This window comes from Rhinolophus sinicus, chromosome 17 (genome assembly GCF_057876585.1).
Source record: "Rhinolophus sinicus isolate RSI-liver-muscle chromosome 17, RSI-T2T, whole genome shotgun sequence".
Classification (NCBI taxonomy): Eukaryota; Metazoa; Chordata; class Mammalia; order Chiroptera; family Rhinolophidae; genus Rhinolophus; species Rhinolophus sinicus.
The window spans coordinates 84,457,080-84,483,889 of record NC_142517.1 but is presented as its reverse complement, the minus strand read 5'-3'; the positions used below and the strand labels follow the sequence as shown (position 1 = coordinate 84,483,889).

General features: G+C 35.0%; 1 long non-coding RNA gene across 2 annotated transcripts in view; it reads left to right on the top strand.

Moving 5' to 3' along the window:
- The window catches only part of LOC148754823 (uncharacterized), a 351,795-nt gene that overhangs the window by 137,714 nt on the left and 187,271 nt on the right, over positions 1 to 26,810 (top strand). The window contains exons 2-3 of one of the 2 annotated variants that reach the window (XR_016019603.1): positions 2,667 to 2,784; positions 7,224 to 7,314. This is a non-coding gene — a long non-coding RNA (uncharacterized LOC148754823). The remainder of the gene's footprint in view (positions 1 to 2,666; positions 2,785 to 7,223; positions 7,315 to 26,810) is intronic. The other variant, XR_016019604.1, reaches the window with a different exon arrangement.

Below are 26,810 nucleotides of genomic sequence, written 5' to 3'. Positions count from 1 at the left end.
TTATGATTGTACAACACATGCTTATTGACAGACATTTAGAAGTTACAGAGACCACTACCCTCAAATTTATAATTCCACTTTTCAAAGATAATCAGTTAAAATTTGAATATTTATTTTTGAGTCCTATATCTGAAAGCATTCTTAAATAACTTTTTTATATGTATATGCCTACATGTATTCCCATATAAAGTGATTTTAAAAATGTATAATGAAGTCAATAGAACAAATAGTCACATACATTAAATTCTAACTTTAGGGACATTTTTTTTCCTCTTAAGAATACCTCAGGTTCCATGTTAAATAATAACTATATCCTATTTTTAAGAAGAATGACAGTATGTTTTATTTTGTAATTTACCACATTTTGTTTCTCTTATACTGGCATATCCATAAAAGAAAAACTTGTACTCCTAAAGCACTTCATATTTGCCAGTGTGCTTTTGTTTTTGCATTTTATCTCATTAAGCCCCATAGCATACCTGTGCCATGGATGTGGCTGACACTTACTCTATTTCTTATACGTGAAGATGTGATTTGGCAAGTCTGATAGCTAGTGTTGAGAAAATCTAACTGAAAGCCCAATGCTGTTGTATTCATTTTATTTGTCCTGATAGTTAAGATTTTCCTTAAAAGAAACTAATGATTTTCACCTGCCTTAATAGAGAATGATAGACATAAAAACGGGATATCATTTATTCCAACATTTTGCATAGAAACATGCTCATTGTACCTCCCTAACGTTCCAGCTGAATGTATGCTGAGAATGGGCCTAAATCTCAGGATATCTCAAGAAGTATGCCTGTCATAATTAGAGTCATGCTGAGTCATTTATTGAATCTAACAAAATAAAGAGTTAATCTGCATGGCTCAAAAGCTTGTGGAATTGTTGGAAGAGCACTGGACTAAGTATTAGATTTGGTTTTTAGATCCACTGAGCTCTTAATTAATCCCCTTGTTGTCTTTTAATCTTTATGTTTCCATAGTTTCATGGGTAGAATGGGGATAATAGTAAATCCGTTGTCATGTTTTTTTCAAAACACACACACACACACACACACACACACACACACACTCACACTTAGAGATAATCGCAGTGATTGGCAAATAGCTCCTACCTGATAAATGGTAGTAGGACTTCCATTTAAAAGCCACTATTCTCTAGTTTTGGAAGATTGAGTTCAGATAGGACAGACAGCTTACTTGTTTTGGGAAAAAAATCACTCTATGGTGAAAGGTAAAGCCAAAATCATTTTTTTTTTTTTTTTAAATGGAGATGGTCACTACTCTGCAATAACAAAGTAAAAGTTTATCTTTGCAGGCAGAGTTTAATCTCTATGGGTTGTTTCTTCTGGGAAGAAATGTTTCTTTTTAAAATAGGTGTTTAGACGGAAACATCTTGGAAAATTATTTTCTAAAGCAGTTTCAGAATAGTGATTGAGAGAAAAGTTCTTAAAGCATTCTACCTGGGCATGAATCATAGAATCCTCATTTACTGTTTGACTTTGGGCAAGCTATATAACTTGTCTGTATCTATAAGTATAATAGTTGAATCCATCTCATAGAGCTGTCAGAAGTGGAGACCTAAAGATGGCAGCCAGCATATGGGGATATATATTCACATCATGTAATTAAAGAGGCCTTCAAAGGGCACTTTTGAGATTCCAAAGCTCCTTTTGGACTGTCAAAGTACTCTTTGAGATGGTATTGAAGAATGAATTATCCTGAGTATAGAAATAATTTCAGAATGTTAAATTCTGATGAATTCTCCTAATAGCAACTTTAGGAAAGGCCAATCATTGTAGTTTAAGTATAGAGAAAAAATATGCATTCATATTGTCAAGTATTTCGGGAAGAAATTAATCCTAAGGCAGAAATGAGAGCATGAGCAACCAACCTCAGACTAGTGTGAGGGGGGAATTTGTCTTTCCTTTCTCCAGGACTTGGATCTCAAAGGGAAAGAGACGTGTTTTTGTGCACTTCCCTTAGGAAAGGTACACATAATGGCACCAGGTTGTAAAGGGAATGCCACTGAGAAAAATGCTTAATGGAGAGTTTAAGGCTGATGATTTGAGGATGCCACAGTTAGCTTTAGGTCCTCAGCTTTTTAATTCCTTCATATTATTACCAAGCCTCTGGAAAATCTTTACATATGCTGTAGCCTGGTCACTCTGGAGAATTAAAGAAAGTCTGGTGCTAGTATGAGGGATAGTGTGATACAGGGGGGGAAAGGAACATTGGTTTTTGGGTCTCCAATCTCAAGGAAATAGGAGGTGGCATGTGGAAGACTGTCATGGTGGTTGCAAGCCTGACAGCTGGCTAAGATGGCTTGCAAAAAACAGAGTGAATCTGAGGAACACATAAGTATTGTTTAGATATCCTCAAGAACACTTAGGGATTGGAATCTGGTAGAAGATGGGAAATCTGGTAAAAGATTAAGCTATTGTGATTTGGATATTAAAGAGAAATGTGTGCTTGTAAATTGGTGAGATCGTGAATGTTTAACAGCGCCACCACCACCACCATCAGTGTAAACTGGCCTCACAAATCTGTAATGAAAAATAAAATTCTGTTTTTATATTAAATTCTTTCAGTACAAGCATCATATTAATTGACAGAACTTGCATCCCTCTAAGAGTCTCCTAGTTATCTTTGTGATTGTCTTTCAGGTTTCTGATGGTCATGACTTTTTTCATTTCTTCTGCTCCAGCCGCCTCATTCTGGTCCCTGGTGTTGCCTCTTCTGCTTCTACTACTGCTGCTGTGTTGCCATAGTCATCTCCCAATGGTGAGTATCGCTGACACTGCCTATCTGGCCTCTGGGAGGAAAACCGTGTTTTTCTTATTCCCCAGATCACAAGCAAGACCAAGCTGTGACTTTTCATAAGATATTACTGAATGTAACAAATACAATTTTAAGCTGCTATTTATAATTTTAAGCTGCTGTTTATTACTCTAGAGTCCTCAGTCTCCAAAATCAAAATCTGAATCCCTGCTTTCACCCCCAATAGGCCCCAGATAGCAGAAACTCACCTACTTGCCCCACACCAATGGTATTCTTCAAATCTGTTGCTGTATCCTGTCCATGTCCTCAGCCCCTGTGCCCCTGCCTTCCCAACTCACAAGAAAATAGAAGTTCTTTCATGCCACACTTTGCTTAATATCTTGTCTCAGGATTAAGTATGTTCTAACATGATGGACAGTGAGAGCATCCACGTCCTTTAGAGGGAAATCCTTGTTCTAGCTCCAGGCAAATGGCTAGAATAAGACAAACAATAATTGGTGGTACATTTCCAATAGTTTATTATATCTCACATAACAGCTCAAGGAGGATACCAAATATCTAGTATTAGTTGCTACATCCAGTCAAGTTCCGTGTCAAAGTCCATTCTCCAATGTTAAACAGAGTAAGGGCGAGTTCTGCCTGCCCAATTAATCAGTACTCTGGTCTCAGGATTAAGGTAAATCTATATACCAAAAACTGAATATTGTTTCTCCCACTCTTTTGTCACTTAGTGTTGTGGATCATTACTAACCTTTAATGTAACGTGTCACTGAATCATCTCCATAACCTGTAGGACTCCCCAAATGGTCCTTTCTGGTAAAGTCTACTGTGAAGACAAATTCAAATTTCCACCCCAAAGACATAACTTATTACCAATCCCTCATATGGTAAAATTCTTGTTTGAAATTTTAAGAGCTAGACTCTGCCAGGTGGACTTGATCCCAATAGGTCAAAAAATAACAACTGGTTTCTAAATGGACATTTGCTAATTTCTGTTTCTATAGAATAAAAACATGTGAAAAGATTAGTGTTCCACAGTTAAAATAAAATCACATTCTTAACTCATCTACTTGTATATTCTTTAGTAGACCAAGACAGACAATTTATGTTATGTTAGTGTAGATTTCTGTAAGAGATACTTAAACAACCTTGGTCTCAACAAGGATTCTTTTAGTCAGGAATTTAGAAATACTAAAAATGAGTCACTGAGAGTGCCTTCAGGAAATCCTGGAACGTGAACTTCTATTTCTGTTTCACCAGCATCTAGTGATAATTCTAAATCAGCATGATTACAGGGACAGTCTTGATTCTGGGCCAGTTTGGCTTCCTGGTTGCTTTGCCCCAGTTCTGATAATTAGTTGTGTTTTGTCTTTTAAATATTGTCTCACAGTATTCTTGGCTGGAATGTCTTCTTTAAGAGCTCTGAATACTGATGGCAGATATTCCCGAGTCTTTTCATTTGCAAATATTTAAAGAGTACTTTATGAAAGCTCTGTGAACATATTTTAAAAGTCTGCTTTGCTTCAATGTGCACAGGTAAATGGTTATGTATAGAGGTTAAGAGTTTCTAGTTTGAAGCCAGATTGCCTGGATTTATATCCAGACTCAGCCACTTACAAGCTATACAACCTCGCAAAGTTACTTAACGTTTCTGTGTCTCAGTTTCCTCATCTATAAATGGTGATAAAAGTAGTATCTACCTCACAGAGATATTACGAGGATTAAATAGAAGTGTGTGTAAAACATTGTATGCATTGAATAAATGTTATTATTTAAATTTTGATCACAAAATGGTTTCCCAATATAGTTGATTAGTATTTGTTGCCTGCTTTATTTCTGCATGTCACTTCTACCCTCTGTCTATTTTTAATTTGGGTATCCTACCCTGCCTCTTTGCACCATAGGCCATAACTGATGTTCTGTACAGAAGTGAGGGAAGAAACTTTACAAACTAGGAAATGTCAATTACCATCTGGAGTTCAAATTGAAATAAGATCTCATTCGCATGACACTGTAATATCATCAAACACTGCTCCCTTACACACCCACAGGGATGTAGTAGTTCCAAGGAAATTATTCCTTAATGACTTCATGTCCAATATCCTGTGGGTTATAACTGCGGTCTGCAGCCAAGAGTCTTTTTACTAGTAAATTCTGGTAACTCACTAATTTTGAGCCTCTAATTATTTTTTGAAACACAATAAATTACAGAAATCAACATTGTGGCATAAAATATGGAAAAATTAGTCTTTATATGAGAGTCTTCCATTTCAGACCACTTATGAAATATGACATGTATAACTTCCTGTAATTATGCTGTCAGTTCTAGACTACTGTTTCTAATTATAATGTTTGACAGCTTTTCATCTCTTAGGTATTGACTAGATTATAAGAAAATGATAAGGATAAATATATTTTCTGACGGATCTTATTTCATGGAGTATGGTTTTGGGTACTGAGTTTTGAAGCAGAAACTTAGAGGGAAGGGGTAATGTTCAAATGTAACAATCTTAGGAAAAAGTCGTTTCTGTGAGTATTAACCCTGATGATAGTGATGTGTTGTCTTCCCTATAGAGATGACACAAGGGCAGTATGTGTAGTGGCTAAAGGTGTATGCCCTGAACCCAAACTACTTGGGTTTGAACGTGGCATTGCCACTTGTTAGTTGTGTGGCTTTAGTTTTCTCACTTAACCTCTCTCTGCCACAGGTTTTTACTAAAAAAGGATGTAATAATAATATGTAACTCATAGCATTATTGTGAGGACTAAATTAATTAATATATGTGAAATGTAGAAAAGTATTTGGCACATGGTGAATGGTGGACTAGATCTTACCAAGAACTTACTGATAACAAAGGTTATCATGTCTTGATTTGACTTGTTCATATGGCACTTTAAGACAGTAATAGTCATCGTCAATGTCTTTCTTTTCTTTCATATTTTATCAGTGATTAAGGTTATTGATTTTTAAAAATAATCCTTCTGAAATATTCCATTTATTTTCACTCTGATGGATACTAACCTTTTTTAGCCCCTTATTATATCTTCATCAGACTAATGCACTACTGTTTCATTTGATTTCCATGTCTTCAGGCTTTCTCCACTTCACTGCATCCTAAGCCTCACCACCAGATCAATCTTCCTAAAAGTCAGATTGAGTCCATCACTGTTCAGCTTTGGATCTTTAGTAGTGCTTTATTTCTCACAGTATAAAAGTCTCACCCTTAATCTTTATATCCAAGCTCCTTGGGTGTAGTTGGCTCAACCTTGACAAACTTTCAATTGAGCTGGTCTGCTCAGTATTCTAAAAATTGTTTTCCTTTGTTTCTGTTGCAAGTTTATTCTTTCTCCTTCTTCTTTTGGAATATTCATTTCTTGTCATTTGAAGTTCAATTTTATCTGTGCAAATCAAGATACATTTTTTTTGGCTATATATATTTTTGTTTTTATTTATTTATTTTTTAAAAGTATTATTTAAAAAAATATATACCTAACATACAACATTGTATGAGTTTCAGGTGTACACCACAGTTGTTCAGCACTTATACACCTACAGAAGTGACCACCATATGTCCAGCAACCATCTGATACCATACCACGCTATCACAATATTATTGACTATATTCCCTATGCTGTACATTATTACATCCCTATGACTAATTTGTTTTCTATCTGGAAATTTGAACCTGTTATTCCCTTTCACCTTCCCCACCTTTTTAAATTTTTCAATTATAGTTAACATTCAATATTATTGCATATTAGTTTCAAGTATACAGCATAGTCGTTAGACATTCGTATAATTTAAGAAGTGATCCACCAGGTTAGTCTAGTACACCTGGCACTATATCATTGACTGTATTTCCTATGCTTTACTTTACATCCCCAGGACTGTTTTGTAACTACCAATTTGTACTTCTTAATCCCTTCACCTTTTTCACCCTGCCCCCCAACCCCCTCCCATGTATTACCCTGATAGATGTAGTACCCATCTGACACCATACATAGTTATTACAAAATTATTGACTATATTCCTGTGCTATAACCCACATCCCCATGATACTTTGTAACCACCAATTCTTAATTCTTTACTGTTTTTCACTCACCTGCTCAATTCCCCTTCCGTCAACCATCAAAATGTTCTCTGTGTCTATGAGTGTGTTTCTGTTTTGTTTGTTTATTTTGTTCTTTAGGTTCCACATATAAGTGAAATCACATTGCATCTATCTTTCTCTGTCTGACATACTCTACTCAGCACAATACCTTCCAGGTCTATCCATGCCACCACAGATGGCGAGAAACCCTTCCTTTCCATGGCTGAACAATATTCCATTGTAAATACTGTAATAATTTCTTTTTTTATTTAAGTTTTCACCATATTGGTTTGATCATACTTTGTGTGTACCATCTCATTTTTATCCTTTGATCCATCGATGGACACTAAGGCTGCCTCCACATCTTGGCCATTGTGAATAATGCTGCAATGAACACGTGGCTGCACAAGTCCCCTCAAAGTAGCATTTTGGGTTTCTTCAGGTAAGTACCCAAAAGTGGGATTATGAGTCCTTTTTTGTCTCAATATAGCCTTTGTTTTAAAGTCTATTTTGTCTGGTGTAAGTATTGCTACCCTAGCTTCTTTTGCCATTTCCATTTTTAAGAAATAACTTTTTCCATCCCTTTCTTTTAGTCTGTTTGTGTCTTTCAATCTGAAGTGAGTCTCTTGTAGGCAGCATATCTAGGGTATTTTTGTTTTCTTATCCATTCAGCCCTCCTAAGTTTTTGATTAGAGCATTTAATCCATTTACATAGAAAGCAATTGTTGATAGATATTGTAGTTATTGTCATTTTATTATTCCTATTTTTGATCTTTTCTTCCCCCATTTTAAAGAAGTCCCTCTAACATTCCTTGAAATACTATATTATACATGTTTTGAAGGGAAAGAAATATGCTGATATTCTATTCATAAGTGTTTGCTCAATAAGTATTTATCATGAATATTTTCCACCTTACATTTGGTGATGTTTTCCATCTTGAAGAAAGGTGAACTTTCAAATTTCCTTAAATTGCCACATAAATTCATTGAGGACTATGTCTTTCAGAACTGCTCAAACTGCTATCCTATTATATTAATTAACTTTATCCTAAAGATAGGCCGTTTTTATAATATTTTGGGATGTTACTTTTAAAATATATTTCTTAATTAATTGATAATAATATGTCCTTACTCCATGCCAGCTATAGTATATATCCTATATGCAACATCTCATTTAATTCTTCCAGCAATCCTGCAAATCCAGACAGTCTATTATTATAATCCTTATTTATGTAACCTGAGACTCCGAAGGTTAAGTTACTTTATCAGAGTCTGTCAGCTTACATATAAATTGGAATTCTTTGACTCTCAAATCATAGTGTTTTGAGCTAATGAAACCAACCAGCGAGTATATTTCCATTAATAATAGTTTTGAGATATACTTCCCAAGAGCTGACTGGGAAATTTAGTTGGGAAGAAACATTAGTTTGGAAGCAGGAGAAACCAGTCTGGAACTATTGGTAGCCCCATATCTGGTTTCTCATCTTCAGGAAATTCAGTGTATGATCAGTTTTAGAACATAATCAAGGTTCAGCACTAAAATGTAAGGAGTTTATAACTAGCAAGCATGATGTGACAAACAGATGGCAGGTAACATAACTAAAGGTAGAATGATGTTCCCTTGGAGATGATGCTCTAAGAACTGAGGAAACAAGAGCTACTGATATCCTAAGTTGGTCTGTGCAATAACTTCCAAAAAACCCCCAGAAAAAACAGACATTTGTCAACAGAGTGTATGTGTTCAAACTCATAGAATGTTGTTTGCAGAAATAAGATATATGTAGCTTGACACATGCCACAGATTTGAAAGAGAATCTCTTCTGTGTAAATCAGAATAATCATCTCTGCTTGAAGAGAAATTTTAAGCACCCACCATGACTTAGATCTCCCCTAAGAGGGAGAATATGTGTATGTGTAGAAAGCAGCTTTCTAACTTTTTCTTCTCCATCACTGAATTAATATATAGTATTCCTATTTTTTAAAAACTCCAACTGTATGTTTTATAAAATTTCACTTCTTATAAAAAATCTGGAGTTTAGTTGAGACAACAACCTATGTTGTCCAGATGAATCTGTATGTGTGTGTGCGTTCATGTGTGTATATGTGTGTGTTTGTATAAATTCTGGGTATAGTCTTATAGATACAAAAGAATAAAGAACATTTATTAGGAAGACAAAAAGTACTAATTCTTATATTAGAAATTTAATGTTCATTTCATGCTTTTGGGTAGATAATTTCCTTCCCCCAAATTTCCAGCACAATATGTTTTTTTTTTTTTCTTTTGCGAGTTTAAGAAATACATTGAAAAACAAGGTGTCTGATGTGTTAAATGGCATATAATTAAAAACGGTTAGTGGATTGTATATGTAAATTTGTATGATATATTTCTTAAAACTTTTTTTTATGCTGCTTTAGAGCAGTTTATATTGCAAATACATAATTCAAAATTATTCAAAAGACATAGATGTGTCAAGGAGAAGTGGTATTCCCTGTGCCCTTTTGAGTAAGCAGACGGACATTCAGTCTGTACTGAAGGTAAATTGATTTGTGCTTTTGCCAAATGAGTGTGGAAAAGAAGTTTCAAATTCTGCCTCTCTAATAAGTGTCTCACCACATATTTTCTGAAAATTCAAATTTAATTGTAGTTGCTTCCAATTCCTCACAGAAAGTCCTACTGGCCAAATCTAAGGCCCAAATAGTGTCTGAACTTCTTAGCATGGAATTTGGCATTCACAACTCTCATACTGACTTTGGTCCATCATTTCAAACTGAACTTTTATTTTATCCCTTCACAAACCTCTCTATTCCTTTAAAATAGTTATTTCAACCAAACAGCGAATTCATGCAATTCTCTGAATCTGAGAGGGTGTTCTCTTTGCTGTGTAGCAAGAGTAGTTTTTCTCATGCTCTAGTTTGAGTTACCTCGTGTACACAAAGCTTTCTTTGATTATCCTGGCTAATAAAATTGTTTCTTTTCTAAACTTGTTTAGTCCATGCTGTGTATTTCATTAACTTGTTACCATTTAAAAAATGATGTTAGTTCTCTTTTGTGCAACTGTTCCATCTCCATACGTGATATGTTAAAATTAAGACTACTGTAATTCCTGTACTAGACAGGGAGGAAAGTAACTGTGGCTTTAGCAGGCTTTATAATCAAGACGTTTTCCTGGCCTTAGAGAGGACAAGACAGAGAGCCAGGGACTTTGGCCTGTTACTATCAGTTATTACTCTTCTGGGGGCTTCATCAACCACTAAATCTTTTGGCATGTCTTCCTAAATAATAAGAAAGGTAGCAAGGAGTTGTTCCGTGTTTTCCTATAGATCTTATGATGCTTGTCCACAAACTGAGTTGGAAACCAAGGTGAACACATCCTTACAAAACTGGACCAATCCTTTTGGTCTTGCCTAGTTTACCACTTCTTTCTATCTATCTATCTATCTATCTATCTATCTATCTATCTATCTATCTATCTATCTATCATCTATCTATCTATCTATCTAATACCATTTTGAAAAACATGCATGTAGTATAGAAGATTCATGTATCAATATGGAAGTCAAGGTGTACTAAATGGTTTTACATATACTGAAAGTTTTTCTGATCTATTGTGCATATACAACTGAAGGTTATGCTGCACAATTGGGGTTAACTCTAGTCCCAGGTAGGAACAGCTGGAGAGAGCTATGAGTTCCCCTTAGTAAAGTAATAATAGTGGACTCTAATGCCTATTTAGAAAGCTTGGACTTGGTTTTCTATTTTACTTCTCACTGTGTTCCTGAAGTTTCCCTCAAGCAAAAAGGACATACTAGGGTGAATTAGGAAGAAAGGAAAGGAAAAAGAGGTCATACTTGAAGACTTTGGGACTGAAAGAAGAGAAGACAGTGAAGAGGGAGTCTGAGATTAAGAATTGTGATTCCTTCTTCTTGATTCCCTGTACATTCTCTAGACCAGAGGTAGAAACCATATATTTATATACTGCAGTTGAGATTCCTTCAGCTGTGTGTATGTTTTGTTTAATTCTCAGAGCATGTTTTCATTTATTTTGTGTTTTAAAATTATTTTTATCTTTTTAATTAAAGTTATTGGGTGACAATAACTTTGTAAAGTTACGCAGATTTCAGGTGTACAATTCTGTAATACATCATCTATATATCATGTTGTGTGTTCACCACCCAGAGTCAGTTCTCTTTCTTGAAGTAGATTCTATTTTTTGAAAATCGAGAAATTTTGCACAAAAACCTACCTTGTAGCTTCTTTGGGAAAAATTCTTAATTCCTATACAGGAACAACTTGCCTGAGTTAGACAATGTTTTTCTCTTTGCCCAGGCCAAGTGTCCTTCAGGTTAGAAATGTTCCACCCAGCATGAGCCTACTTCCTTCCTCTATATAGCTGAGACGCTGAGTTCCCAACCCATCTATTCCAGACTCAAGGTGATGAAAAGGGACTAAGAATTAGGCTAAGATTGGGTCTTTGAATAATATCAACAGTGTTTTTATTGTTATAGTGATGAATAATAATATTTTAAGAACTATGAGATAGCTTAAAGAACTTGAAATTCACAAATGTTCATGTTAGTAGGTTGTCAAACATGTAATTTTTTCTATTTTTGTAAAAACACTTTTTAAAAATGTCAAAGCACAAATATTTAAAAATGCACTTCAAAAGTTGATTGCTTTCAGAAATAGAATTGGCATTCATTTCTAGCAATTTGGGAAGTAATCTAATATACTCAATAGTTTAATTCCAAATATACATCAATTCCTTGAAAGCCAAAGGCATCATCTATTTGTGCTTTTCAAAGTCCAGTCCTTGACTATTTCCCTTCATTTCAGAAAACGAATTATACAAGTTTCCAGCAAATTGTTCTGAAAAGGGGATAAAGTAGATCATGTGAGTTTAAGGGGACAGGTTTCTTTCTTTTAGCTTCTTAGATCAGTCCTGTTGACAGCAGAGACAATTTTGTAATAAATGACCTCACGTAATTCACTTGATGTAAAATGTGAAGTCTTTAAAGCTTCCTTGAAAAATTATTAGTAAAGTTGGAGTGATTGGTCCACCAGTTTATTTCACATAACCTGTTAGAAAGCTTCCAATAGTAATGCCTTCTGAACATTACTCAGAAGCACAGGAAGAGGCAGTATTAACTTCATAAAAACAAAGTAACTTAGACAAAAACTTGATGGTGGGCAGCTTATGTAGTTTTATGGAAAATTCTGCACATTTATAGATTTGAACTTTCTCCAGAATACCTTTGGTGGATTTTAATGATCTGTAATAAGGTGCTAATAATTTGCAGATACTTTAGATAAAAAGGTGAAAGGAATAGGTATGAAAAATTCATTTTTGTTTGTTTATTCCAATGAAATTATTTTCCATTGATGAAAGTTGCATTTTCATTTAATCCTGCTATCTTCTCTTTATGTAACACTCTGAACTTAAGTGTCCGGTGGCTTCATCCTAGACAAAAGGAAGTGCAATGCTACAAATTAATATTATGCTTTTTTTTTTTTTTTTTTTTTTTTTGAGGCTAAAGGAGAAGTGCTGTAGAAGAATATCCATTCCAAATTAATTAGTCATAGCTGGAAAAATCAGAGAGAGAGGCCTGTGTCTTTGCAAAGTGAATGTACTGCTAATAGAGATTATCCACTTCTCTCTTGGCTTGGTTTTATCTCTCTGAGTAAAAGAGTGAATGCCTTTGGAAACACTCTTTCCTTAAACCAGTGATACAGATAGAGTTCTTTAAAAATACTGTATTTTAGCTGACATTATCATTGCAGTTAACAAGAAGAGTGTGATACTTCATGAGTTGATACTAACTTACATGAATTTATTTCTTAATGGAAATATTGAATGTTTTCTGTGTACTTAGGAATCATAAAATTTACGAACTCTCTCATGAGCTAAAAAAAATAGAGATCATTTAAAGTTGACATTTTCTTTCTTTTTCTCTTAAGCTATGTGATGGAATTGCAGCATCTTTAGGGTATTAAGTATCAAAACAGATTACTTCTACATAGTAGTGAAATCTAGCTTATTTCATATTATCCTAGAAACACTGACATTAAAGGGATTATAAAAATTATCTTGTTCAACTATCATCCCATGCTTGTATCTTCTCAATATTACTTTTGACAATTTAAAGTCTTACTTCTGCTTGATTTCGCCCTGGGGATAAAAAAGCTTTCTGCCCTGAGGCAGCCTTTCTCTCTCTCTCTCTCTCTCTCTCTCTCTCTCTCTCTCTCTCTCTATATATATATATATATATATATATATATATATATATATATATATATATATATATATATATATACTGTTACAAAAACCTTCTTTGGTATAGTATTAAAAACTGCTTTTGTTTTTGTATTTCAATCCTTTTGTTCTAGCGATTCCCTCTAAATAAGTTGTATATTTTTTCCAATATGACAGCATTTCAGAAGTCTGAAGACAGTTAACAAATTCTTCTTAAGTCCTTCTTTTCATGGCTAAGCATCTACAGTTCCTTTAAGCACTTCAAAATTGATGTCTCTTCTAGTTTCATAATTAATTTGTTCATTTTCTCCAGAGAGATCCTGATTTTTCAATATTTCTCTTAAATTGTGATTCCCAAAATTTTTCACAGATTCTAAAACTAGTCTCACTTATACAGAACAAAATCTGATTTTTTACTGTGTTGTTTGGGTTTTCTCTGTACATTTGTGCAATTTAACATTGGTTGACCTGTTGGATGGTCTCATCACATTGTTGATTGATCGTGTTTCCTATTAACTGTAAGCCCCTAGTATTTTGTAAGACCTAGTACTAATGTCAGTCTACCGGGTCTTATGTTTATATAACTATACATAATAAACAAAAGGATTATATAACTAATCCTTTTAAATACAAGTTTTGGTTCTTACTTATAGCTTAGTTTTTACATTTCTATTTAAATTAAGAAACATTTATATTTTTACACTTGAACTATCATTCCAATTCATTATTAACATTTTGAACCTTGATTGTGTTATCTAACATACTGATTTTCTTTATAAGTTTTATGACTCCACTAAATATGCTGTTAAAGCATTATGAATGTTTTGAACAAGACAGAGTTAAGATCTAAGAGACATTAGAGACCTCTTTATTATATTTTGTGGCTTTTTCTTCCCAGAATCCACTCTAACTTCCCCTTGACCTGTAGCAACTATGAGTTTGAACAGCAAATGATCCAGTGTCATCTCCAGGTTTGGGCCCTCATTGGTTAAAACTAAACAGCATAATTTAACTATCTATGTCACAGTGCTTGGTTCATGGACAGCGCAATCAGAGTAAAGATGGAATGTTAGGTTGAGGAAAAAGAAGTCTTTCTTGCTCTTGATTATACGATACACAGATGTGAGGCCTGGAACTGCTTAAAGCTACTTTGCTACCATGGAGGATGCCAGCCTGAGGATAAGGCCAAACACGCAGTTGACAAAACTTCCTATAAGTAAAATTAAAATTCTGCTCTAAGAATGGCCAAGTTTTTATCTATCTCTAAACGTTGCAGGTAAGAGTAACTGTAAGAGAGCAGTGAAATGAATGCTACCTACCCTAAGATACCATAAAATATGAGTAGTTTAACACAACAAAAGTCTATATTTTATCCACATAAAGTTTTGTTGATAGGAGTTTTTAGAGGTTGTGCTCTCTGTAATGACTCAAGGAACCAGGCTCCTTCCATTTTATGATGCCACACTCATGCTGTGTCAGGGCAAGAGAGAGTTTAACTGTCTTGGTCTGGAAATAAAATATATCGCTTCCACTCATAATTCTTTAGCCTCAACTAGTCACATGGTCCAAAATAAATGCAAGGGAGGCTAGGAATTGCAGAAGAATAGTTGGAATAGTTGGTGAGCATTAATGACATCTGCAATTCAACATCTACTCTTCAAGGAATGGAGGTTTTCGCAAAGGTCTGAAAGAGCCACTGATCGCGATGAGTTCAGTCTGCTTTCCACTTGGAATCATCCCAGAGGCAACAGTGCATAATGGCCTGGTTTAGACAAGTGAGAACACACAGAAATTATAATAATAAATTCTCCCAAGATACTATTTTTTCCTTTCATTTTGAAAGTCAGGACTAAATATTTCTAATCTGGATTCCTGGTCACATCTCCTATTGTCCCCAGTGGCTAAAAGATAAGAAATTTCAGTTCATGTAATTCCCTATCTCATCTGCACCTTTTTCCCATGCTCTGGTACTTAATCTTCTTAGACCTTGAAATCATTTAGAGAAGCTAAATGTTATCTTATCATCTCTTTACATATCTTGAGATTTGCTTACTTTTACCCATATTTATTCTACCTTCTCCAGGATTGAAAAAAAAAAAAATCTGGTCAGACAATATGGAAGTAAAATAGAACTTTCAGAATACGATTTTGTGTTCTTTATTTGATGTATAAAATTTTGCCAGATGTCGTTTCAGGTAAACTTCTTTGTTCTTGTTTTGGATGTAACTGTAACTTAAAAATGTTTTGTTTTCCTTATGCAATTTATTTACAGATCTCAACTCATTCTAGGTTTTCTGGCACTTTTCTCACAGGCTCATGTTCCTTTCATGTATGTGCTTATTTATATGCCTCTGTATACCTTTTCTACATGTAAATTTAAAAGTTAAAATCATCCATGTGGTCTTTATAAAGTCAGTATGAATTTTCAGGTACTCTTCTTGATGAGTTTTTTTTTGTAATTTCATAGGTGAAAATTCCATTTCAAGTGATTTCCAAACTCTCCATACTTTCTCATTTTAGTCTGAAACTTCATGACCATTTATACCTTTCACTTAAATTTGACATGTTCCTATCTTAAGTTTAGGTTAACATTTCCCCCCTGGTGATCATGGTCATCATGTGTTTGTAATACCCTTGGTGCTTAATAAGTGATTTTTGAATGAATGCATTTGAACTAAGCAAAGACAAGTTCCTTTACCATGGAAATCCTATGTCATCCTTTTTTCAAAATGGAAAATTTTGGTCAGTCTTTAGACCATGTTGATGCTTCAGTCTGTTATCTTTTATTTTAATGGAAATTTTAACTTGATTTTTTTTATAACTTCTGACAATCTTTCTATTCATGGAAATTAAAATTTTTATATAAAGTCTCGTAAACTTTTTTTGAGTGAGTGTAACACTATCAGTGTCAAAGTTACAGGTTTAACATGCATATAGACAGTAATCATTCTACAGATAATTATATGTTATCTTGTATTGTTACCAGCAGACCTCACTAGTCTTCAGAGAGATAGGTAAAGAGAAAATAAATAGCCCAGTATAAACCCATTATCATTTCTAAGGGCAGATCACATTTGATATCTCTGTCATATCTGTTTTCCCAAGGTTTTGTAAAACAAGCTTATCTATCTTCAATATTCCATAACTTTTAAAACGTTTTACTTAATCTTATTGAGATTCTTTAAGATTGTTTCAGAATAAAGGGGAAATTATGCAAATCGTTAGCATGTTAGCATTAACAAAAGAAGCAGGCATCCATGGATGATGATCATAAAACTGTTATTTTATAGTAGAATTATTTTTAAGTTTACAGACCACAGTTTACCTAATCCAACCCTCCCACACATTTTTCTGCAAACTCAAGATACATAGTTATTATGACTGTTTGAGTATTTCCAGGAATGGGATTCTTTTCTCTGGTAATTTTATTTTTATCAGTCATCCTAGAATTTCCTTTTATTACTCTCCTAAATGATCAGTTTCTTGAATTTCAGGTTTTCTTTAATGGTTTATGTCATTGTTGAGCAGGGACATATCCTCAGTAACTTTCTTATGGAGCATATAAGGTAAACTTTCTGAATACTTGATATTTTGCGACACAAACTGGAATGTGAAGGAGCAGACTATTATAATTATTCTGATACAGTAGATACAAAACTGAGATGATGCTGAGCAAATCTGTATTAGCCATCCTAGTGTTGGAAAATATATGTATATATTGTAAATTGTATTCCAAAGCTTTAATGAGAGTTCAACTTTATATCGAATTTTGAAGTGAGAATAATTATCCCTCAAACTTCAAAGACATTGTAGTTGGACGTAAAGAGTTGCAGGTAAGAAGTCCGAGACCAGTCAGATTTTTACAATCTCCTCTTAACCTCCCTACTAGCAGCATTTAGACTATTTCTTTCACCTTAGGTTCTGTAACCAAAGAGATTCTGTAGTTATTTTATATCTCTGTGGATGTAGAAATTTCTTCATTACTTATTTCTGTTCCTTGTTAGATGATTTTGCTGCAGTTTTACAGCCTTTTATTTAATAAAAAGTTGATTAGTAACATGATGTTGATTAGTAATTGTCACAGATAGGGTTCCCTGGAAACAGGCTGAGATGGAGTTCCGGGTGCAGTATTTTCATTAAGAATCAGGACTAGTGTGAAGAGAGGAAGAAATAGGATTGGGCAGAGAAAAACTGAACTACCATGTAAGCCCAACAAGACCTTGGTCAATTCTGGGAAGCTTTAGAGCAAATATTGTCCACCAGAATACAGTAGTTCCCCTCTTATCCATGGTTTCACTTTCCATGGCTTCAGCTTCCTGTGGTCAACCACAGTCCAAAAATATTAAATAGAAAATTCCAGAAATAAACAGTTTATAAGTGTCAAATTGTGCGCTGTTCTGAGTAGCATGATGAAATCTCATTTTTTCCCACTCTGTCCAGCTCCATTTCACCTGGGTGTGAATCATCCCTTTGTCTATTAGTCATTTAGTAGCCAAGCAGTCAGAAAGTGAATAGCAGCCTAACACTACATCATAATGCCTACGTCATTCACTTTATCTAATCCTGCAGGCATTGTATTATCGCACATCGCTATAAGAAAATAATGAGTACAGTACAATAAGATATTTTGAGACAGACTATATTCAAACTTTGATTGCTGTACATTGTTGTAATTATTCTATTTTATTATTGGTTATTTTTGTCGATCTCCTACTGTGCTTAATTTATAAGTTAAATCTTAGCATTGTATGTATAGGAATAAACATACATTTACAAGATTTAGTAATATTCGTGGTTTTAGGCATCCACTGGGGGTGTTGGAACATATCACCCAAGGATACGGGATGGGGTTACTCTATCCTATGTTAGGCCCAAATGGCTGGGCCTTTTTATCCCTCACATCCTGCTCTGTCACTGGATATGGGCTGCCCAGTGAAGGACATGCTCTCTGGCAAAGCTGCTTGTTGAAGTTGAGACGGACCTTAAAGGAATTGATAGCTGGAGGCCATCTGCTGACCATATTTGCTGTAAATGCATAGTAGGTCCTTCCTTGCAGATTAATCTGGTTGGCATATTTCCATGTTTGCCGTAGTATACATTTTGTAGGACAAGGCTCATCAGTCTTCTGAAACTGAGGATATATGGACAGGGAGTATATCATTGTATTAGAGAATTTTTAGATCTAAAAATGTAGCAGTCTAGTAATGGAATAGTTTCCTTCATTTTCTAAAGCTAGTTCAATACATTCTTTAGAGATTCTCTTTTCAATGTTTTCCTAGTGGATGTAGAAAGAGGGTAAAAATGCATGTAGAAAGAATAAATATACTTGACTCCTGGACACTTTGAATGTGGAGCTAGCAAATGTAATTTCACCCCCATCTTTGCTATGAATATAATTCTTTGAACACCCCATTTATCCAGTGTTTTTCAAAGTAGATCAGTTTGCATCTATGCTCAAGGGCTTATATATTATCAATACTCCAACTACATTTAATCTTATGGAAATCTGTTGAAATGTCTGCCTACTGATGGCCTCCATGTAAATATCTTAGCTAGGAGTATATATTTTCATTTTTTTTAAAAATTAGGGTATTGAGAGAGAGAGTTGATAAATGTGTATTCAATGTGCCATTTTGAATTTAAAGATTTTTATTTCCTTTTTCTTGAATTTGACAGTATTTTCTTGAATTTAACAGTATTTAAATTATCTCTGCTAATGACATTGATTGATATAATGTTGGACATTAGACAATTTGTGATATTTGCATATGATTTTGCTAGATATGAGTATTCTTTACCTGGTCCTTTATTTTTTATAGTTATGTTCTCAATATTCATTGCAATTCTTTGTATATTATCATTGCTTTATATGAAAGTATCCTTCTTGAGGCTAATTTACTAATACTAAGTTTTCACAATTTTAATCAAAGATTCTATACACTGACAAAAATAAAAACAATCCAGGTCTCATATTTCAGATGTAGTATTGTCACTTTTGTGTGCCCCTGCTTTTATTGCATATTATATGAAGTTTTCCTTACCATTACCATTATAGGGTAATTTCGTCATTAGGCCAGTAATTGCTGGTTAGATTAAATTTTTAAAAAGAAATAAGAAAGCAATTAGTGTGCCTTGATTGAATTATTTTAGTCCTTGAATTAGATTCTCAAAAAGTATGGGGATTCTCAAAAAATAAGGAACTGAGTATATGTCCCTTATATTCTTAATCACAAATCCTTTCTTGAGTTACAAACCCAAGAGCATTTTGGCAATGTTCAGATATACTCTTCATAGAACTAGCAAGGGACTATTACTAGGAGGTGAGGAAAAGCCTTTTAATCATCACATAATCTTGGGAAGATAATCTATATATTGTAATTGCTTGAAGGACCTAACTGGCATTTAATTTCTTGTTGTATGTGGTTGCTAGAATGGTCTCTTGAGCCTTCCAATTCCTGTCAATGTGATAGTAGGCTGCACTGGAAAGTGGAGTCACTGCTGAGCATTGGAGTACAGAGAACATTATTACCAGAACTGAAAATCTCCTAGGAACAGTGTAGACTCTTTCCTTTGCCTTCACAGAGGGATAACAAGTGCTGGCACATTTGCTGTTAATTTAAAATGAATTTTTGAAATAAATTTTGTTCAGTGTACTATTTCCTGAGTGATACTAAAAATGAACTTGTAGTAGGTTTGTTCAAGAAGCATACAACACTGACCAGTTTTAAGTCAGAAACTGAAGTGTCTCAGCTATTATCCTATATGCAAGCTGACAAGTTACCTATCACAGTTATGCACACACACACACACACACACACACACACACACACACACACAAACACACATTACAGAGGAATCCCAAGCTTAGAAAACTAATTTTATACAGAGCTGCCAGTGACTTTTCTATGCTCTTTTGGACAGACAGAGAGAGAAAGAGAGAGAGAGGCGTTATCATTAATCTGGAACATCTCTAATTTTACTAAAATGTTAGAATATCTCCTTATGTAAACATTCCTTAACTTCACTCAGAGGAACCAGACTGTGCAGAAGTGTGAGATGTTTATGGAGATTTGTCTCCCAATAATCAGGCAAACAAAAATTTCCATTTATTCATGGGAAGCTATTAACTTGAGGGAAGAATTTAAGCTGAACAAACAGAATTGCTCCTCTTGAAGACATTTAACAATTTTCAGTAACTGCAATTATATTGCTCTAAACTAAAATACTAAATAAACTAAAATAAAGAATGGTCTCAGCTGAGAAATAAGTTACTCTAAGATCAAGAAGACCTACCTCAGATACTTCATCAAAATCTCCAGGAGATGGGCTTGATGAATGAAAACTATAGAGTTTTGAAGGTTAGAATAAAAAGGTTCAATATTGTATGCATATGTCTAAGTTTATCAAATGGTATACAGTAAATATGTGCAGTGTTGTATGTAAATTATACTCAATAAACCTATAAGATCATTTTTAAATTGTTCAATATTAAAATTAAATAAGGAAGAAGAAAAAGAAATAGATAAAAGGAATAATTAGTAGCTAACAGAAGAATGTTGAAGAAAAACTTGAATTTTTAAATATAGAAGGACTCACTTGGATAACTTGGTAAAATTCGTGCATTTCAAGTGTAATGATTCAATGAAAATAAGCTTACTTAATTATGGGAGATTAATTACTTAATTTATGATGTGCTTTTGGAAAAATTTACACCTTTAATTTTTGTATTAATTAAAAAAGATTGAAAAAAAATGAGTCAAACATTTAACATTAGTAATTAGAAAGCAAGACAACAATAAGCCATTAAATATAGGTTCTGGGAAATAGTAAAACTAAAATCTGATATCACTGAAAGAGAAAAATATCACAGAAAAGATAAAGCAATAAAGTAGATATCTTGGTATGTTGAATTATGGGGGAAAAAGAAAACAACAATATAAAGTAGTAACGATTAAAAATGAAAAGAAATCAATTATACATATTATAATTACTATGACTTTATTACATATAGTCATAAAAATGAATAAAAATTATGGAGAAAGTTGAAGCGTTTTTAATTCAAGTATAAATCAGGTGATCTGAGACAGGAGAGAAAGTCTTAGTAGACCAATAAACACAGAAAAACTCAAGAAAATACTCTAAAATTTAGCATTAATAAAGAAAGTTTCCAATTAAGAATAAGTCACAGCTTGATTTTTATAGGAGTTAAAAAGATCAGACAATTCTTATATTATTAAAATATTCTGGAATGTGGGAAAAGATAGAAAGTTTCATGAAGTAGCAAAATTTTAATATTATAAAATATATTAATAAAATATATTAATAAATATATTAGAATATAATATAATAAATAAGTAATATATTAATAAAATATTGCAGAAACAAATTATTTTTCTTATGGATAAAAGATAGTCAATTTTAACAAATAGAACCTAGCAATGTTGTCAAAGACCATGAATCTTTAGTTCTCAGAGATGAAGAATGATTCCAAACAGAAAATCTATCAGTATAATCTATACGTCACCAAGTAAAAGGAGAAAAAATGTCATATAAATATATGCTGAACAATATTTGACAAAGTTCAGAAATCATTCCTAATAAAAACTCTAAGGGATAAGAAGATACTGTTAGATTTGATGATGACTAACCCAAACCAATTTCATAATACTTAAAATAATTTGTTAAAATTATGGGCAATAAAGAAGTCACTACCATTGTTATATTTCAATAGTTTAAAATAATTCTAGCAAATGTCACATATAAAAAGTACAATAATTAGTAGCAAAATTAGATAATGAGATATAAATTTATTTATTTACTAATGCACGTATATTAGCAAATGTAGAAAAATTAATACAAGAGGACTTTCACTTTTGACGAAGATGGACTAATAGGAGGGACTAATGCGCCCTCCTACCTGAAACAATAAAAAGTGAACAAAATGTATGAAGCAATGTTTTCAAGACAGTAGACATCTGGGAACAAACAACAGTGATCCTTTAGAAATGAGAAACAAACAAGATTAATCCTATATTTGCACTAGGTTGCTTCTTTCAGAGAGGTCCCAGGTCTTAGATCAGGCAGAGGAAATGCAGTTAAAGCCTGGTGGTCTTCCTGAGTTTAGAGATGTATTGGAAAGATGGGCATAATGAGTGCTTAGAATTTACAGAACAGAATACCAGAGATTAGAAAGCTACAAAGAGAAGAATTTAGCAAGTCCAATAGGCCAAAACAAAAATAAAGACATCAGATTTGAAAAGAAGTAAAATGGTCACTATTTGCAAAGACATAATCTGAAAGGCTGATGAAATTGACAAAAACAGCTGTTAGGAATAATAAATGAATTTATCAAGATTGTATTATAAGATACAACATCAATATATAAAAAGCTTTTGGATTTTATATATTTTTCACCCTCAGAAACTGGAATTTTAAAGATTCAATGTACATAACCATAAGAAAATATGAAGTCAGTAGGGATAGATCTAACCAAAAATGTCAAGACTGTGCTGAAAACTACAAAACACTGTTGAGAGACATTTTAAAAGACCTAAACAGACAAACTTTGTTCATGGGTCAGAAGACTCAATATGGTTAAAATGTCAATTCTTCCTTAAAGGTTTCAAAAGCCCCAATAAATTAAAACTATTATTTACAAATAATTTATTTTATTTTGACCTTAATTATTACCATAACTTCCGAACACAGACTGAATATTTTAAAATACTACTTCATTTCTTACTCGTTAATTGGATGGAAAAGTGGCTAAAATACATACCTGACAGTAAGTACACCATTTTCCTAGATGGTGTACAAAAATCAGGATTTATCTCAAGTTCTAAAACTCTGGTAGATTATTTTATCAGAAATCCAGGGAGACAACCAAGATGGCACAGTAGGTAAATGCTGTTTTACCTTCTCTCACAACCACATCAAAATTACAACGACAAAACAACCATTATTGAGAATTACCTAAAATCAACCTTTATTGAGAATCATCTAAAATCACCCCCATAACTGAAACCTTTCAACTAATGACTTGTAGAAGAAGCCACCTCCAGACTGGTAGGAAGGTCAGAGACGTGGGACAGGATTGTCCCACACCTGCATGTGACCATTAAAGATTGGGAGTGCTATTTTGGCTGTGGAGGTCCCTAGAGGAGCCAGAGATCCCAACCCTACCCCAGCCCAGGGTCCCAGTGCTGGGAGAGAAGTCCCCATAATTTCTGGCTGTGAAAACAAGCACAGATTGTGACTGAGTGAGACAGTGCGGCTGCACTCACAGGCGCTCCTCTTAAAGGGACTGTGCGTGGAATTACCCACCAGTGGAATCACTATCTCTGAGCTCCAGCACTGGGACAGCAGCTGAAAATGCAGCAGGGACATATGGTGGAGAACTGAGTTGTCTGGCTTGGGATGGGGGCTGGAGAGGAGGCTTTCTCCTGGACCAGGGAGCTGGCGGAGGTCATTGTTTCTTTGTTCAACTCTCCCCCACTCTGTTTTGAACATAGGCAACTGTCATTTCTGAGTCTCTGCCATTAGTTGGCCACATCCTGGTGATTTGAGACCTGGCCCCACCCAACTTTCAGGCACAACCAGGCTGCTTTCAGGGGCTTTTTTTTTGCTGACCACCTGCCTTGGCTCAAGCTGCAGACTTTCCTAGGGTCTCTCAAAGGTTCTCAGATCCCAGACAAGAAGCATCTGGCTTGAGCATGTCCTATACCTCTGGCTGAGCAGTCCTAAGCTGGCACTAACGACAGCTGGCCTTGGTTCATGCTTGGCCTCTCAAAGGTGGTTCCAAGCACAACATGGGAGGCAGACATCTGCAGATTTCTTTCTGGCACCCACTGGGTGGACCCAGTGGTGCACAGGCTGTGGCTGAAGTAGACCTACAACGGATCCCCTCCAAGGTGGTCCTGGGGCTGGCTCCCCCAGTAGCCAACTTCAAAAGGAGCTGCAGCATCACCCAGCCATCTCCAAGTACAACACACCCAAGGGGCAGATTGGGCAGGCACTGGAGTTCTGCTGAGACAGATCATGCTCTGTAGGATCAACCCCTACACAACTCTCAACTGTAGTCAAGGTCAGTCCTCATAACAAGTGAGCCCAAGGATAAGTCACTCACATTGATGTGTAATTATCAACCAAGGCTCAACTACAAGACAAGCACACGCACAACCTACACAAGGGACACACCTGGAGTGCATGGCTCAGGTGACCAGAGAGACTGTGCCACTGAACCCCACAGAGCACCTACTACATAAGGTCATTCTACTAAGACCGGTAGACATAGCAGCCCTACCTAATACATAGAAATAAACAGGGAGGCAGACAAAATAGGGAGGCAAAGAAACACGTCCCAAATAACAGCACAGAACAAAACTCCAGAAAAAGAGCTAAGCGAAATGGAGATAAGCAATCTATCAGATGCAGAGTTCCAAACACTGGTTATAAGAATGCTCAATAATCTCAGGGAGAACTTCAGCAGAGAGATGGGACAAATAAAAATGGAGATGGAAACCATAAAAAAGAACCAATCAGAAATAAATGATACAATAATGGAAACAAAGAATATATTATAGGGAATCAACAGTAGACTAGATGAAGCAGGGGATCCAATCAGCGATGTAGAAGATAAGGTAGCAGAAAACTCCCAAACAGAACAGCAAAAAGAAAAAAAATAATTTTAAAAAATTGAGGAAAGTTTAAGGGGCCTCCAGGACAATATCAAGCTTACCAACATTTGCATTATAGGGGTACCAGAAGGAGAAGAGAGAGAGCAAGGAATTGAAAACCTATTTGAAAAAATAATGACAGAAAACTTCCCTAACCTAGGGAAGGAAATGGACATACAAGCTGCGGGGACGGAGTGTCGGAGAGAAGTTTCCAGGCTCTCGGCCTCACGTGGGGAGGTGCTGGCTCGGGTAGTGAATGACCATCAGCTGTGATTGGTTGGCCATCAGCTGTAACTGGTTAGCCAATTGTCTACTGATGTAACTGCTGGGACTGCGTTGATTAGTTGGTTGGTTGGCAGGCAGAGAAGTGAATGGCGGACTGTGGATCGTGTGGCTACTACTGCGTGTGTATCGCCTGGCCACCAGAGAGAATATAGTGGTACGACTCCCCTATCTATGGCTCTGTGGGTGTTCCCTTTTGGCTTAGCCATATCCTGCATTCTTATGTGGGGATTGGGACCAGAGGCCCCGCAGGCCGCCCTGCACAACAAATGGCGCAGTGAGCAGGGTCTCCCGCATGACAAATGGTGGAGTGAGCAGGGTGCCCTGCATGACACAAGCCCAGGAAGCACAGAGAGTCCCAAATAAGATAAACTCAAAGAGACCAACATCAAGACACATCATAATTAAAGTGTCAAAGGTTAAATACAAAGAAAGAATCATAGCAGCAGCAACAGAAAAGCAGTTAGTTACCTACAAGGGAGCCCCCATAAGACTATCATCTGATTTCTCAACAGAAACTTTGCAGGCAAGAAGGTGGTAGCAGGAAATATTCCAACTGATGAAAAGCAATGACATACAGCCAAGATTGCTTGACCCAGCAAAGCTGTCATTTAGAATCGAAGGATAGATAAGGAGCTTCAAAGGCAAGGTAAAGTTGAAGGAGTTCATCACCCACAAGCCAGTATTACAAGGACTCTTAGAGGGACTTTTGTAAGATGGGCGAGGAGTTAAAGAAGGGTGAGGGGGGAGGATTGGGGCTCTAGAAGAGGGTAAACAGGGTCTAATATACGGTGATGGAAAGAGAACTCACTCTGGGTGGTGAACACACAGTGTTAAATATAGATAATGTATTACAGAATCGTACACCTGAAATTTATGTAACTTTACTAACAACTGTCACCTCAATAAACTTTAATTTAAAGAAAAAAAAAAGATGGATGAAAGGAGAAGGCATTAAGAAATACAAATTTGTTGTTATACAGTAGTCATGGAGATGTAGGGTATAGCATAAGGAATAGTTAATAATATTGTAATAACTAGGTGTGGTGCCAGATAGGTACTAGATCTACCAGGGTGATAGATGGGAATGGGGTTGGGGTTAGGGTGAAAAGGTGAAGGTCTTAAGAAATACAAATCAAAGTTAATACAGTATGGGGAATATAATCAACAATGTTGTAAAGATCATGTAAGGTGCCAGATGGGCACGGGACTTGTCAGGGGGATCACGTCATAGACTGTGTAAATGCCTGCCCAATGCACTATATACACCTGAAGAGCTGAAGTGGAATAATATTGAATATCAACTATAACTAAATATATAGGTATATATATAGTCACAGGATGTGAGTATAACACAGAGAAGATAGTTATTGGTATTGTAAAAGCTATATAAGATGTCATAAGGGTAGTTGCTTGGGGGGTTTATCACTTTATGAGGGGTTTAAATATCTTACATTGCTTTGTACACCTGAAACTAATAAAATAAAATAAAAATAAAAAAATAAGAAATCCAGAGTTATAAGAAAGGTATAATAGTGATGACAGCATCTGAATGAGTCCAGATTTACCATTAATTTTTTTTAAAGTGTAAATTATAGGAGAGATAGTGTGTTCTAATAATATTATGAACTGTTCAATGTGTAAAAATTCAGGGAAAACAACTCAAGCTTGCATTTAATTTTGTTATTGTAGTCATTCATATTCATTAATTTCACCAAAAAATATATTGC